General features: G+C 44.6%; 1 long non-coding RNA gene across 1 annotated transcript; it reads left to right on the forward strand.

Annotated features, from left to right (window-relative positions):
* On the forward strand, positions 1-16,578 carry LOC133122004 (uncharacterized). The gene is made up of 3 exons (XR_009708068.1): positions 1-293; positions 7,164-7,250; positions 16,505-16,578. It is a non-coding gene; the product is annotated as an uncharacterized LOC133122004 (long non-coding RNA).
* The last annotated feature ends 4 nt before the right edge of the window (positions 16,579-16,582 follow it).

A 16,582-nucleotide genomic window follows, 5' to 3' on the forward strand; every position in this document is an offset into this window, starting at 1 on the left:
AGGAAGACTTGAAAAAAGCTTTTAGGCTACAAGATAACCCGCAATGCATTATCTGTTCATTTACCACTAGAAAACTGGTTTATATTTCACTTAATTTTTGTGACATAAACGTGCAGTCTGCTACGTTGTATTGTTTTTTCAGTAAACAGCTGACTGTATTTGAAAATGCTGCTATATTGCTAACAAATTCAGAGTCTGTCCCGGGAATAATCGGAATATAAATAAATCAATTGACTAGTAGACTGTGGGATTGAAAAAAGCGTGGTCAAGAATAACCAGGCGTTGGCTGTAAGGTAATTATGCGCTTAATGATTAAAAATTTTTTTTTAATTACCAGTGGATATACCTGCCTGATGTTTAGTCTTAATGACTGCTACCCGGTATTTAGTGGGCTCTACCTTACAGTCTCTATAGCCAATATGATTTTTCAGGGCGTGAAAACTAAAAATACTGTAACAACTAAAGAATAAAATGCAAATGACAACCGCTACATTCTCCCATAGATATTATTTGGTCACTCCCATTATATGGCTCAAAGTGATAATCAAAACTGCATGATCTGTTAGAAGGTATGCTGAGACAAATTCAAGTTGTTTGATTTGAGGTGTTTGCCAGTGCCAGATTGGTGTATGCAAGGAGTTTTATTTGCAATCAAGACAAACCCAACACAGACGTTTTATAATGTTCTCTACAGAAAATACTCAGATATTAAGGTTTTACATCTGATATTAAGTGTTCTGTAATATGTGAACTGTGTGTGTGTGTGTAATATATATATATATATATATATATATATATATATATATATAGTGGTGTGAAAAAGTGTTTGCCCCCTTCCTGATTTCTTATTTGTTTGCATGTTTGTCACACTTAAATGTTTCAGATCATCAAACAAATTTAAATATTAGTCAAAGACAACACAAGTAAACACAAAATGCTGTTTTTTAATGAATGTTTTCATTATGAAGGGAGAAAAAAAATCCAAACCTACATGGCCCTGTGTGAAAAAGTGATTGCCCCCCCTGTTAAAACATAACTTAACTGTGGTTTATCAAACCTGAGTTTAATTTCTCTTGCCACACCTGTTCTCAATCAAGAAATCACTTAAATAGGACCTGCCTGACAAAGTGAAGTAGACCAAGTGATCCTCAAAAGCTAGACATCATGCCGAGATCTAAAGAAATTCAGGAACAAATGAGAAAGAAAGTAATTGAGATCTATCAGTCTGGAAAAGGTTATGAAGCCATTTCTAAAGCTTTGGGACTCCAGCGAACCACAGTGAGAGCCATTATCCACAAATGGCGAAAACATGGAACAGTGGTGAACCTACCCAGGAGTGGCTGGCCGACCAAAATTACCCCAAGAGCGCAGCGACAACTCATCCAAGAGGTCACAAAAGACCCCACAACAACATCCAAAGAACTGCAGGCCTCACTTGCCTCAGTTAAGGTCAGTGTTCATGACTCCACCATAAGAAAGAGACTGGGCAAAAATGGCCTGCATGACAGAGTTCCAAGACGAAAACCACTGCTGAGCAAAAAGAACATTAAGGCTTGTCTCAATTTTGCCAGAAAACATCTTGATGTTCCCCAAGACTTTTGGGAAAATACTCTGTGGTCTGACGAGACAAAAGTTGAACTTTTTGGAAGGTGTGTGTCCCATTACATTTGGCGTAAAAGTAACACCGCATTTCAGAAAAAGAACATCATACCAACAGTAAAAAATGGTGGTGGTAGTGTGATGGTCTGGGGCTGTTTTGCTGCTTCAGGACCTGGAAGACTTGCTGTGATAAATGGAACCATGAATTCTGCTGTCTACCAAAAAATCCTGAAGAAGAATGTCCGGCCATCTGTTCGTGACCTCAAGCTGAAACGAACTTGGGTTCTGCAGCAGGACAATGATCCAAAACACACCAGCAACTCTGAATGGCTGAAGAAAAACAAAATGAAGATTCTGAATCCGAGGAAAGTAAGCTTTCCCGGGGAGGCTGAGGAGTGTGATACCCAGATAATTGGAGCACACCCTCCGGTCCCCCTTCTTGAAAATGGGGACCACCATCTGAGTCTGTCACTCTGCAGGTACTGGCCCCAACCTCCACACGACACTGAAGAGGCTGCTTCAGGGGACCCCCGGGCCAGCCAAGCCCGAAAGGCCTCCTTCTTCAGTTTGACGGCATCCCTCACCACTGGTGTCCACCAGCGGGTTCTTGGGTTGCCGCCCTGACAGGCACCGATGACCTTCTGGCCACAGCTCCTGCTTGCCGCCTCTGCAATGGAGGCTTTGAACATAGCCCACTCGGACTCCATGTCCCCAGCCTCTCCCGGGATGCGTGAGAAGTTCCTCCGGAGGTGGGAGTTGAAGACCTCACAGACGGGGGCCTCCGCCAGACGTTCCCAGTTGGAGTGGCCTAGTCAAAGTCCTGACCTGAATCCTGTTGAGATGCTGTGGCATGACCTTAAAAAGGCGGTTCATGCTCAAAAACCCTCCAATGTGGCTGAATTACAACAATTCTGCAAAGATGAGTGGGCCAAAATTCCTCCACAGCGCTGTAAGAGACTCATTGCAAGTTATCGCAAACGCTTGATTGCAGTTGTTGCTGCTAAGGGTGGCCCAACCAGTTATTAGGTTTAGGGGGCAATCACTTTTTCACACAGGGCCATGTAGGTTTGGATTTTTTTCTCCCTTAATAATAAAAACCTTCATTTAAAAACTGCATTTTGTGTTTACTTGTGTTGTCTTTGACTAATATTTAAATTTGTTTGATGATCTGAAACATTTAAGTGCGACAAACATGCAAAAAAATAAGAAATCAGGAAGGGGCAAACACTTTTTCACACCACTGTATATATATATAATATATATATATATACACACACACACAAGTGTGTGTGTAATACATATAAATATATATATACACACACACGCACACATACTCACTGAGCACTTTATTAGGAATATTTTTTTACTTTATTACACCTATTTATTCCTGCGATTATCTCTAATCAGCCAATTGTGTGGCAGCAGTGCAATGCATACAATCACGTAGATACGGGTCAGGCGCTTCAGTTAATGTTCAACCATCAGAATGGGGAAAAAATTTGATCAAAGTAATTCTGACAATGGAATGATTGTTGGTGGCAGACAGAGTGGTTTGATTATCTCAGAAACTGCTGATCTCCTGGGATTTTCACGCACAACAGTATGCAAAGAATCCAATGAGCAGTTCTGCAGACAGAAACGCCTAGTTAACAAGAGACATCAAAGGAGAATGGTCAGACTGGTCAAAGCTGATAGGAAGGTGATATTAACCCAAATAACCACACATTACAACAGTGGTATGCAGAAGAGCATCTCTGAACACACAACACATAACTCTAAGTGGATAGGCTACAACAGTAGAAGTCTAAGAAATACCTAATAAAGTGCTCGGTGAGTGCATATATATACAGTGCCGTCTGTAATGTTTGGGCGAAATCCATCCATCCATTATCAGCCGCTTATCCGGAGTCGGGTCGCAGTGGCAGTAAGCTAAGCTAGGTATTCCAGGCGTCCCTCTCCCCAGCAACGCATTCCAGCTCCTCCTGGGGGATCCCGAGGCGTTCCCAGGCCAGGAGAGATATATAATCTCTCCAGCGGGTTCTGGGTCTACCTCGGGGTCTCTGCCCAGTTGGATGAGCCCGGAAAACCTCCAAAGGGAGGCCCCTGGGAGGCATCCTGATCAGATGCCCGGACCACCTCAATTGGCTCCTTTCAACGCGAAGGAGCAGCGGCTCTACTCCAAGCTCCCTCCGGATGTCCGAGGTCCTCACCCTATCTCTAAGGCTGAGCCTGGCCACTCTACGGAGGAAGCTCATTGTATACGCGATCTCGTTCTTTCGGTCACTACCCAAAGCTTGTGACCATAGGTGAGGGTTGGGACGTAGATCGACCGGTAAATCGAGAGCTTCGCCTTCCGGCTCAGCTCCCTCTTCACCACAATGGTCCAGTGCAACGCCCACATTACTGCTGACACTGCACTGATCCGCCTGTCGATTTCGCGCTCCCTTCTACCCTCGCCCGTGATCAAGACCCCGAGATACTTGAACTCCTTCACTTGGGGCAATGACTCGTTCCCATCCACCGTTTTCCGGCAGAGAACCATGGCCTCGGACTTGGAGGTGCTGACTCTCATCCCGGCCGCTTCACACTCAGCTGCAAACCGCTCCAGTGCATGCTGAAGGTCACTGTCCGATGAAGCCAGCAGAACCACGTCATCCGCAAAAAGCAGAGACGCAATTCTGAGGTCACCAACCGGACACTCTCCTCACCTCGGCTGCGCCTTGAGATCCTGTCCATAAATATCACAAACAGGACCGGTGACAAGGGGCAACCTTGGCAGAGTCCAACACCCACTGGAAACGTGCTTGACTTTGTGCCGAGGATGCGGACACAGCTCTCACTTTGGTTACACAGGGACCTGATGGCTCGTAACAACGGCCCCAGTACCCCATACTCCCGCAGTACCCCCCACAGGGTTCCCTGGGGGACACGGTCGAAAGCCTTCTCCCACAAAGCACATGTGGACTGGATGGGCAAACTCCCATGACCCCGCCAGCAACCCCGCCAAGGTAAAGAGCTGGTCCACTGTTCCACGACCAGGACGGAAGCCACATTGCTCCTCCTGAATCCGAGGTTCGACAATCGGTCGGAGCCCCCTTTCCAGTACCCTAGAGTAAGCTTTCCCGGGGAGGCTGAGGAGTGTGATACCCAGATAATTGGAGCACACCCTCCGGTCCCCCTTCTTGAAAATGGGGACCACCATCTGAGTCTGTCACTCTGCAGGTACTGGCCCCAACCTCCACACGACACTGAAGAGGCTGCTTCAGGGGACCCCCGGGCCAGCCAAGCCCGAAAGGCCTCCTTCTTCAGTTTGACGGCATCCCTCACCACTGGTGTCCACCAGCGGGTTCTTGGGTTGCCGCCCCGACAGGCACCGATGACCTTCTGGCCACAGCTCCTGCTTGCCGCCTCTGCAATGGAGGCTTTGAACATAGCCCACTCGGACTCCATGTCCCCAGCCTCTCCCGGGATGCGTGAGAAGTTCCTCCGGAGGTGGGAGTTGAAGACCTCACAGACGGGGGCCTCCGCCAGATGTTCCCAGTTCACCCTCACTACACATTTGGGTTTACCGGGTCTGTCCGGCACCCTCCCCGACCGCTTGAACCAACTCACCACCAGGTGGTCATCAGTTGACAGCTCTGCTCCTCTCTTCACCCGAGTGTCCAAGACATATAGCCGCAGATCTAATGATACGACCACAAAGTCGATCATTGGCTTAAGGTGCTCTGGTACCAAGTATACTTATGAGCTACCCTATGCTCGAACATGGTGTTTGTTATCAACAATCCATGACCAGCACAGAAGTCCAATAACAAAACACCACTCGGGTTAAGATCGGGCAGGCCATTCCTCCCAATCACCCCCTTCCAGGTTTCTCCGTCATTGCCCACGTGAGCGTTGAAGTCGCCCAACAGAACTATGGAGTCTCCAGGTGGCACCCTTTCCAGTATGCCGCCCAGTGACTCCAAGAAGGCCGGATACTCTGAACTGCCGTTTGGTGCATAAGCACAAACAACAGTCAGAGCTTTCCCCCCAGCAACACATAGTTGCAGAGAGGCGACCCTCTCGTTCCCCGGGTGGAACTCCAACACAGTGGCGCTCAGCCGGTGGCTTGTGAGTATCCCCACACCCGCCCCGCGCCTCTCTGCTTGAGAAACTCCCGAAAAGAACAGAGTCCAGCCCCTCTCCCGGAGTTTGGTTCCGGAACCAGTGCTGTGTGAGCCCAACTATATCTAGTTGGTACCGCTATGTTCCACGTCCCCAGAACTAGTCTGCGACGCCGAGGATCAGCACGCCTGGATCCCTGCCTTTGCCTACTACCCCCACCCTGGTTATCCCCGTGTGACGCACTCTGAGGAAAATATTCTCAACCGGTTGAAAATAGGACGATACATTTAAAACACTTACTTCTCCAAAACTAAAGAACGCACATATTTACATGTTTCTTGTGCAAATTGCATATACAAACTTAGAATGTGTCACCAACCACCATGTTACTCCTTTAATAACATTACTAAACTGATGCAGAGTCCGGCTCTGCGCAATCGATTGGCTCTACCTGGCCAATCAAAGTAGCGCATGTGGGGAGAGCAAAATGGGAAATGGCTTAACCCTTTGTGCAGCTGATAAAACAGAAAATGTATGATCTATTATTAAAAAATAATGGTTGGGACAATGAAATGGTCTGCCAAAAGTAGTAGGGACATGTCCATCCTGTCCATCCTTTTTTTTTCTTTTTTTTTAACAATCCGGAAGTATATAATTCATATAATACGATTGATTCCTTGCTATATCCGAAAATATGGTGGATTACATGCTAAGGAAAATATAGCAATTTGGCGGATTAGTAATGTCGTAAAGTAATGTAGTTACAACTATATTACCATTACCATCTCGTCATATTATGTTGGATGTTTACAGTTTGTTCAGTTCAGATTAAGCTGATAATATCCTAATAATATACAGAGCCAAATGGCCTTAAAAAAAGGCTTTTGTCCGAAATATTAAAACATTATCCCACCTCACCTAAGGAAGACAACGCAACAACTTGCTGCTAAATTAAAATGACTAAGCAATGATCATTTCTTGTTTGGACCTAACATTATTTTAACTCTATACATTTGCTATTTCATGTTTAATTGAATGCTGGCTAGGTCTCATTGCAAAACCCTGCACACCGATTACGAAACTGAATGTAGACTAATGTAACGACTGGGAATTACACACACTGACATTCCTTGTTCTCTTTTGATTTTTCCACTTTTTTTGTTTTTGTCTGGGAACTTGCTGCTGTGATGTCAGGCAGTGGGACACGGCTCTGTTCCACATGTGATATAGGTTGGCCTCCTAACTGATGTGAGGAAAGGTGAATGCAAACTGAGATTGGGTTATGGTGAAGACAGTCAGAAATATTGCTTCGGGGAAAACAGTTAATGCTTGCTGCACGTCGTTGCTAGATACTGGTCAGTGACTTGCCTACACGTAGTATGACTCTGACTTAATAGCCTATTGGTTTTTCTTTTGTTTCTTTTATATCCACTAAAACTAATACATTAAACTATCAGTGAAAGCACCAGGCGAGCACGCCGCTGCAGAAGGCAGAACGATTGGGCTGGCCCGGGCAAGGATAGGGGGGTCATCTTCTAACCAAGGTGAGTCACCTATGGAAATGGTGGATGTGTCCCGTGCCCTTTTGTTTTCCTTTTTTCCAGTAGGTCCACAACACACACCTGAGGTTAGGAATCTCTCGATAATTAAGTCTAATTAATTAGCACACTATAGGCTTAATTTGATCAATACATTTCCAAGCACAGAGGGATTTGTAACACTACCGTAGATGCAGGAAGTAGGGTGCTGACTCTGCAGCAGTAAGCTACCCCTTCTGGTTGGTAGCTAACTGTAATGAGAGTTGCCGATATAAGGGGGTAAAGTGGAAGTCCTGCTGAATGGCATTTTCGGTATACTGCTAAGTGCTAAGCTAGTGGATTTCATCAGAGATGGCAACAACAACAACTTCATATAAGCAAATTAAGCATTAAATAGTTCTACAAACGCAAAATTACAAGGTTCCAGATCATCCGAAATTATAGATATGCAGCTTTTTGTTACTTTTTAAAAATCGTTCCAGATACATCCGCATTACCTCCCTATAATTCATGCCTCATCAGTTACTGATTCTTATTTTAGTCACACTCAACAAAAGTATGTTTGAACAAAATGATTAGATGGCATACAGTCTTGAAATTACCTTTGAATGTTTATATTTTAAGAAATTGTGAGTAAAAACCTCCCTTTCAAAGAACTAACAATATAGAACTCTGAGAAACTGCAACAAGATTCAAATACAAGCATTAGGCCCGCACGCTTAGTGAAATGGCAGTTACACATTGTAAACACATTTCTTGGTTGACATACTGGGTCATAATTCTGGGTTGTTTTGGTTTGTTTGCTGGGTAACTTCATGTTGATTTTCAGAGAAATTCCCCTGACTCTGAGGCTTGGTTCTCCTTGGTCATTCTTCTGGCCTCTGCTGTTCCAATGCCTGAAGATAGGCCTGGCCCGCCAAATCACAAGCTTGGTCCACCCTGGAGATTTTAACTACAGTGTCTTTGTGTAATATATTAAATCCCCTATATAATTCAGTAATATTAGCTTACAAAACCGTAAGTATGATTTCATAATACATTATGCACTTGATCTTTATGATTGATGACGTACAGGGTACATAGGCAAAACATCACAAAACATTGGTAACGTTATGAATTAGCCACATTCAGTGACGAATCGGCAGTGTAGGTTCCTTCGCACAGGGCACCAAATTATGTAGGGTCCTCGCACAGGCCGCCAAATAACGTAGGGATTTTACTCTCTACGAAACCGGGGTGCCCATTAATGTTATGTAGCAGTATAACTGCAAAATCAGTCTCATAAAATTACTGTTATCAGAAATATCTAACCACAAATGTAGTATTTTAATTAATAATTAAAATAATCAATATTAATGATTAAACATACCGATAACCTGAAGGTTGGAAGTTCTTTGAAAGACTGCTTTAACTCGGCTCTCATGTCTATGTGATGCCAAAACAGACACCGGGTTTAAAAAAATATATTTATTAAACAACGTACAAACACAGAACAGATAAACTAATGGGACGTTAGTAGGGGAAGTTAGTAGGGTGTGTGTGTGTGTGTGCGTGCGTGCGTGCGTGCGTGCGTGCGTGCGTGCGTGCGTGCGCGTCCCTTGGACAAAGCAAAGGTAAATTGGGCGTGTCAGTGATAAAGTTAGCTGTGAGAAGAGACTACTTGCGTAGTTTTACTCTAATTACATACGCGAAAGACGGCGAATCAATTCAGCTATATATATGGCTAACAAAAATGCATTCAAACGGTAAGACAGCAAATATAGAACACAGATTCACAATATCAGTCAACACTGGCTATGCCTGAATGTTTGTTCTCTTACTGAGTCAATACGCATTGGATCCAAAAGACGTGCTGTCCTTATAGGAGCCGCGATGGTGCTGTGAATGAAAAAATTTGTTGATGTTGTTCCTTGGTGAGCTTTGCAGGGGTAAACTGATGTAGTGTTCCGCGTACACCAGTTTCCACTCGCTATAGGCCACGAACTTACCGCAAGGTAACTAGGTGTGTCCGTACGCCTGGTAGTGCACTGTACAGCATTCAGCCTCTGTCCGAGTCTTGGAGCAGATGAGCTGGAGCGACTGGCCAAAAAGGGTGTGTCGAAGAAGGGAATGCACAAGAGAAGGAAGAAGCGAAAAATCCCGAGAACATGTCTTGCTCTTATACGGGAAAGTTTATTGCTCCCGCCATTACGGGATTGGCTGAAACAAGCTAGACGTCATGCGGGGTGGACGTCACGGAATTGTCCTGTGGGATTGTGGGAGTCGTAGTTCCTACAGCAGGCTGTTGCTCAGGTTAGATTGAGCTAGTTGGGTGCTCAGTCTGTGGGAGTACTTATACTTGTGTGCCAAGAGTAGAAGATTTGCCCGCCAATACACCTGTGCCACAAGCAGTGAGTGAGAGTAGCTAGTTGGCAAAGTTAATTAATGGATAGTTACTTATAGTTACATTACATTAATGGCATTTGGCAGATGCTCTTATCCAGAGTGACAAACAACAAAGTGCAAAGTGTATACCCATGACCAATTTCAACTGCTAACAGTACAACAAAGATAAGGACTAGGGCCTATTTGATTTTTTAATACCACACCATGCAAATATATTTAACAATAAACAGGTTACCTAGCCAAACAAAACTAGCAAAGGTATCATCCTAGCATAATAACACAAGACAGCAACAGTTAAGGTTTACAGGGAGGTCGGGAGGGGTGGGGAGAGGTGCAGCTTGAAGAGGTGTGTCTTCAGTCTGCGCTTGAAGGTGGTAAGAGATTCTGCTGTTCTGACCTCCACGGGGAGTTTGTTCCACCACCGTGGAGCCAGAACAGTGAGTAGTCGTGAGTGGGATGTGGAAGTGCGGAGAGGGGTAGGCACCAGGTGCCCCGTGGTGGCCGAACAAAGAGGTCTGGCAGGTGTGTAGGGTCTGATGATCTTTTGGAGGTTAACTGGGGCTGACCCCTTAACTGCTTGGAAAGCTATCACCAATGTTTTGAATTTGATGCAAGCAATGTCTGGCAGCCAGTGGAGGGAAGTAAGCAGGGGGGTGACGTGAGAGTGCTGCTACATTCTGGATGAGTTGGAGGAGGCTTATGGCAGATGCTGTAAAACCAGCCAGGAGAGAGTTTCAGGAGTCCAGGCAGGTCAAAACCATCTATTAGGTCAGGAGCTGGGTCGGGTAGGGGGTTAGAAAGGGGCGGATTCTCTGGAGGAGGAATCTGCATGACCGGGTCACCGCCACAGTTTTCTCGGAGAGGGACAGTCTGTTGTCCATCACCACGCCGAGGATCTTTGCACAGGGTGATGGCATCACTGAGGTATCCCCAAGGGAAATGGAGAGATCCAGATGGGGAGAGGTTAGAGCAGGAATTAAGATAATTTCAGTCTTACCTGGGTTGAGCTTTAGATGGTGGTTGTCCATCCAGCTCTGGATGTCACTCAGAGAAGCAGAGATGCGGGCTGAAACCTGTGTGTCAGATGGTGGGAATGAGAAAAAGAGTTGGCTATCATCACCGTAGCAGTGGTAGGAAAGACCATGAGCAGTAATAACAGGGCCAAGGGATCTAGTGTAAACACAGAAAAGAAATGGGCCAAGGACTGAGCCCTGGGAAACGCCTGTGGCAAGGGGCCGATGTGTCAATACTGTACCAGCCCAGGTGACCTGGAAGAACCAAACAGAGAGGTTGGACTCGATCCAGTTCAGGGCTGGGCCGCAGATTCCCGTTGCTGACAGGGAGGACAGGAGGATGGAGTGCCACAGTTTCAAAGGCAGCAGAGAGGTCTAGAAGAATCAGAACCGAGGAGAGGGAGGCTGCTCACACGGCATGGAGTGATTCACTGATGGGGAGGAATGCGGTCTCTGTCGAGTGGCCAGGTCTGAAGCCAGACTGATGGGTAGCAGGTTGTTCTTGGGAAAGAAAGAAGAGAGTTGATTAGAAGCAGCTTGTTCAATTGTTTTGGATAAAAAAGGAAGGGGAAAAACCGGGTGGTAGTTCTGGGGTCCAAGGTGGGCTTTTCCAGCAGTGTGGTGATGGAAAACAGCCAGAAGACTGGGAGGAGTTCACAAGGGAGGTGACAAAGGGGAGGATGTCAGGTGTGATTGTCTGGAGGAGAGAAGAGGGGATCGGGTTAAGGGCACAAGTGGTAGGGCGAACAGGAGTTAAGAAACATCGGAGTCTGCAAGGGGAGAGAAAGTGGAAAAGGAAGGGATGGGCCTGGGGGGGTTGCAAAGGACCTGCGGATGTCTGTGATCTTCTCATTGAAGAAATCTGCAATGGTGGATGAGGTGGATGAGGAGGCGTGTTGAGGAGAGAGGAAAAAAATTGAGAACAGTTTCCAATAGTGGAGTTATGAATTTGTGTTTGATAGTATTTGACCTTGGGCCCGGTGACAGCAGAAGAGAATGCCGCCAGGAGAGACTGGTAGGTTGTGAGGTCCGATGGGTCTTTGGATTTCCCCCACTTCCTCTCAGCTGCACAAAGGCTCGCCCTGGAGGTACGTAGGGTGGCGGACATGGGAGTGGATGTGCAAGGTGGCTATGAGACATCAGGGACAGAGAGAGTCAGGAGGTTGAAGGAGTGAAGTAGTGGTAGGAAGGCAACAGCCAGGGTGGCTTCAAGGTGAAGTCAGGAGGATCAGTGGGGTGCCATCCTCAGAGAAGGAGCTGAGAAGGGTGTCTAGTTCATCAAGGAATCTTCCCAGGGGCCCTGGAGGACGATAGACAACAGCAATAAAGAGGTTAATAGAGTAGGACATTGAGACAGAATGGTACTCAAAAGTGGATATGGACAGGTCAGGGAGGGGGAGAACAGAATTTACATTTGTGGGAGATTAACAAACCAGTATCACCGCCACGGCCGGAAGGCGTGGGAGTGTGAGAGAAGGAGGATGAGAGAGCAGTAGGGGTGGCGGCGTTGTCAGGTGTGATCCAGGTCTCAGTAAGGGCAAGGAATTGCAGGGACTTGAGGGAGGCAAACAGTCACTTACACCAGGTAGCCTGCAGTTTCAGTGATTAGCAGCACACAGATAACAAACTAGCTCAAAGCTCTAACCTCAGTTGTTAAAAATAGCATTTTAAAAATCCGTACTTAACCTGCTCTATCAGAACAGCCTGCAGCGATACCAATACACCTGGATGCACTCACTGCATTGATCAGATATCTGTATGGTAACCCATGTTTCCTATAATTTATCATTGCTATCTCAGCTATGTAAGCCCTGTGTGCTTGTTAACATTAACTCACTGTACTATACAGAGCTAGCCATGAATAAACTCAGTGGACCCAACTAAACTTTGGATAGCAAGCTAACATTATGGTTATGATTGTGTCACGAGATGCTTTCGAGCTGCTTGCTATCAGTGCAGACTCTGGAGTCACAAACTGGAAGATGGCTCGAATGTGACAGGGGTCTACAAAAACATACATCAAGTCAGGGTCATTTGCAAGCTACTTAATGGGTTAGATAAAAAAAGAAGGTGAAACTGTTGCAAAAAACTGTCAACAAATCGAGAAGAATTGTTACTAATACTATGTGAAAAGTGTATACAGTGCCATCTGTAAAGTGTTGAAGTCCCACTGGCTCAGGTGGTAAGAGCAGTCATGTGGAGTCGGAGGCACCAACCATGCTCCTGACATGACGAGCTGATCGGTGCCTTCCATGGTAGCCAATCGCCATTGGTGTGTGAGTGTGTGTATGAATGGGCGAATGAGAAACATCAATTGAACACCGCTTTGGATAAAGGAGCTATGTAAATGCCAGCCATTTACCATTTACCCCCTGCAAAAAAGTGTTCCCAAAAAGGCCAAGTTGATTATAAAAAAAAAAAGGATATTTACAAGGTTGCCACCTTTGTCAACTCGCTGGAGTGAGATTTTTTTTATCACATAGCAGGTGAGCCACAACTACAGTGGGCTCCACAATTGGCTCCCTTGATAAAAATGAAGAAGCAAGACTATATTTCGTAAACAACACAGATACTGATATGTTATGCTCTATATGTTATGCTCAATCTCACCATCACAGTTTATTACCATAGCAATGGATGCCAAAACCTTCTCCTGTCCATGTTTATAATCTCTCAGTCATATTCCCTTTGTTATTTTTCCACTGTCTCATGTCTGTCCTGCTCTTTCTTCCAAGTTTCTTTTTCTTCCCTCAATCCTGTTGCCTCCACATAGAACATTTTATTCTTAGCTCTATTCAGTTCAACTTCACATTCCATTTTCCTTCTCTGACAATCCTACCTCGTTATTTCCTCCACAATGAAAACACACAGCCTGATCTTTAGACAGTCTACAATCCTCTTCTGAACACCCGTCCTTCCTACACCTTCTACATCTGTACACCCTTTTCCTACATACAGACCCTTGTCCATATTCCTAACACCCTCTAGTGGTACCCTCTCATATGCCCTCACCCTATAACTAATATAGTTGCGATGGGTGCGTGGGGGGTTGCTCAAAAAACAAGCAATGTTCATACATGTAAAATCCAGCCGAAACCAAAGTACAGTACCGAGGGAGAAGGCAGTCTCGTAATCGGTACACCATGCAAAAGGTCAAGTAGCCAGGAAAGCTGTCAGTGGGGCAGAAAAACAGGCGGACGGTAGGCAGACTCAGGGTCGATGACGGCACAAGAGTCAAGACCGAAGTCTGCTCCGCAGGGCAAAAGCACAAAGACAGCAGGCAAAGTCGTGGTACAGGCAGGCAATGGTCAACAAAACAGAAGTCAATAATCTTTGGTCAATAAACAGGCTTGGATCGTAACGGGTAGACAATGGCTTGACAAAACCGCTAAAGAGGTGCACTGACGAACAGGAGGCAACAATTTCGCAAAGACATGACATGAAACTGAGCTTTATATGCAGGTGTAGACAGGTGTAGCCAATTAGCTTGAGAGCATAATGAGAATGGAAATCAGGTGTGGAGGATTGACAAATTAACAAGATAATTAATAATCGTTAGTAATAAACCTATCCTGCCCTAGCGTTAGTAAGTTAGTAAGTGACATGCACAAGAAACGTAAGGAAACATGGACACATGGTTAGAATGTTAGTATTACCCAATCCTGATCTAGCGTTAATAGATTAGTAAGTAGACAAGGGAAATTGAAACAATTAGGGAAGCGTGAGTGACAGAAAGGGAGTGAGAGAAAAAGCATGAATGCAAGGTTTGCAGAAAGACACAAAAAAGTGTATGCTAAACAATGAACGGAACAACATAACATGAAACAACATAAATCATGACATAACAAGTTTGCAACTGTGACATGAATAAACTACATAACGTGACGTGACAAGACTAACAATTAAATCGTAACAAAAAAATAAACATGAAACATAACATGACTGAAAATTAAATGTAACAAGAAATAAAGCATAACAACATGGCGAGACTAGACTAACATAATACTTCACGTGACAGTAACGTAACTAAGACGATGACTAAACATGAAACATGACATGACAAGCATGAAACGTGACAATAGACAATAGTCTAACAATACACTCCACAATTACAACCCCCCCCCAAGCAAACAAATCTTGCTTCATCATGATCTTGTTTCCACTCCCCTTTTCCTTTAAAAAAATTTTTCTCCATATTTTCAAAGCCGTATTGGCATAAACCAATTCTGCGGGGCTGCCCCGCAGGTCAAGACATGAGACCCCTCCCATGAACTTAGAATTAAAAGTTTTTGCCAGTATAATGAAGGGGGTAACTTGAAATGGGGGGTTTAATACAGGTTGAGAAAAGTGACCGTCTAGAGGGGTCCAGGGGCATGCACCACTGGGAATACATTTTTTAATGAACAGCTGTGAATGAATATGCATTTCTGGTTAATTCCAAGGGGAAAAATGTGGTGGAGTACTGATCATTTATGCTCCACGTGTCACAGAAAATATTTGCTGTCGTGGCGGAGCAGTCACACAAAGAAATCACTAGTTTTCAGAAATCACTAAAATAAAATAAAATGAACAGATCTCATGCGTATCACAAACAATAAATAACATGCACAACTGTAGCAAGAGTAGGCTAACAAATGAATTTTCAAATTAATCAGCTTTCAGGTCCCCTTGCAAAAGAGATTTTGATCTCAATGGGGTATTCCTGGTTAAAAAAAAAACAATAATAAAGAAAAGCAATAATGCCGGCTGCTATAGGGGGGCCTACAGCCTACTAGTGAAATACATTGATGCATTAATCGCTGAATGGGGCCCAAGAGCGTGCTTGTTTGGTTTTAATTTCACAGAAACATTTTCTGTCTATGTTGTGTCATCACCATGAGCCCTAATCCACCCTGACTCCCTGCGCTCAAACAAATTGTCACATTGGTGACCACATCCTTCTCTGATGAAGCAAATGGGGTCTGGCTATGTTGAAGCCTTTCTTTAGTAGCAGTAAATCCATTCGAAATACCTCTCAGGCTGCTACCATACATAACACTCCCACCACTAAAGCCTGGCAGCCATTACCCTCTTGCAGTGTATAATAATCTACGTATATGTGCGAAGGATAAGGGGCTGAAAGCTGATTAATTTGAAAATTCAAGCATTTGTTAGCCTACTCTTGTATGGTTATCCATGTGTGAAGCAGAACATTCTCAACCGGTTGAAAATTGGACGATAAATTTAAAATGCATCTCTAAAACTAAAGACATTAAACAGACATATTTAATACTTTCATTGTGTTTCTTCAATGCCCTCTTGTGCAATTTGCATATAAAAACCACCAAATGTTACTCCTTTAACATTTACAATGTTTACTTTGGGGTGAATTTGGGACACTAACGCCTGGGTAGATTGGCATTGATTGACTGATATGGTAGACTTCATATTGTTTATAAATGGCTTTCCAACCTTTCTCAGACTGATGAGCAGCAACAATTGCTTCTCTGAGATCATCACAGATATCTTTTGTCCTCAGCATGTCGTTAACACAAATCTGAATATTCCAGACCAAACAGCAGCTTCAGCCATGGAATCAGAAAAGGAATAGTGGTTCTGTTACCCTGTGTCTCCCAAATAGGTTCGGAGACAGAAGCAGGAAAAAGTAACACCATGAAAATAATACCAATTTTAGCCTGATTCATGTCGTCTGTGAAGTTCGGAACCCTTGTTGCTAAAACAATGGTATCATAAAATAGTGTATACAAATAGTGTATACATATAGAACCGTTAGTTTGATTGCTTTCACTGTTATAAATAATGAATGGATTCACTGTACATGACTGCATGTTAATTTGTAAGCCTGCCTATCTTCTTTTTCAGACCATAGAGGGGAAAGTCCAGTAAAGTCCCCAGCAAAAGCCCCTCAACCGGCCATCCCCCGCACCCCCCATCCCCCCC

Source organism: Conger conger, chromosome 2 (genome assembly GCF_963514075.1).
Source record: "Conger conger chromosome 2, fConCon1.1, whole genome shotgun sequence".
NCBI classification, from domain to species: domain Eukaryota; kingdom Metazoa; phylum Chordata; class Actinopteri; order Anguilliformes; family Congridae; genus Conger; species Conger conger.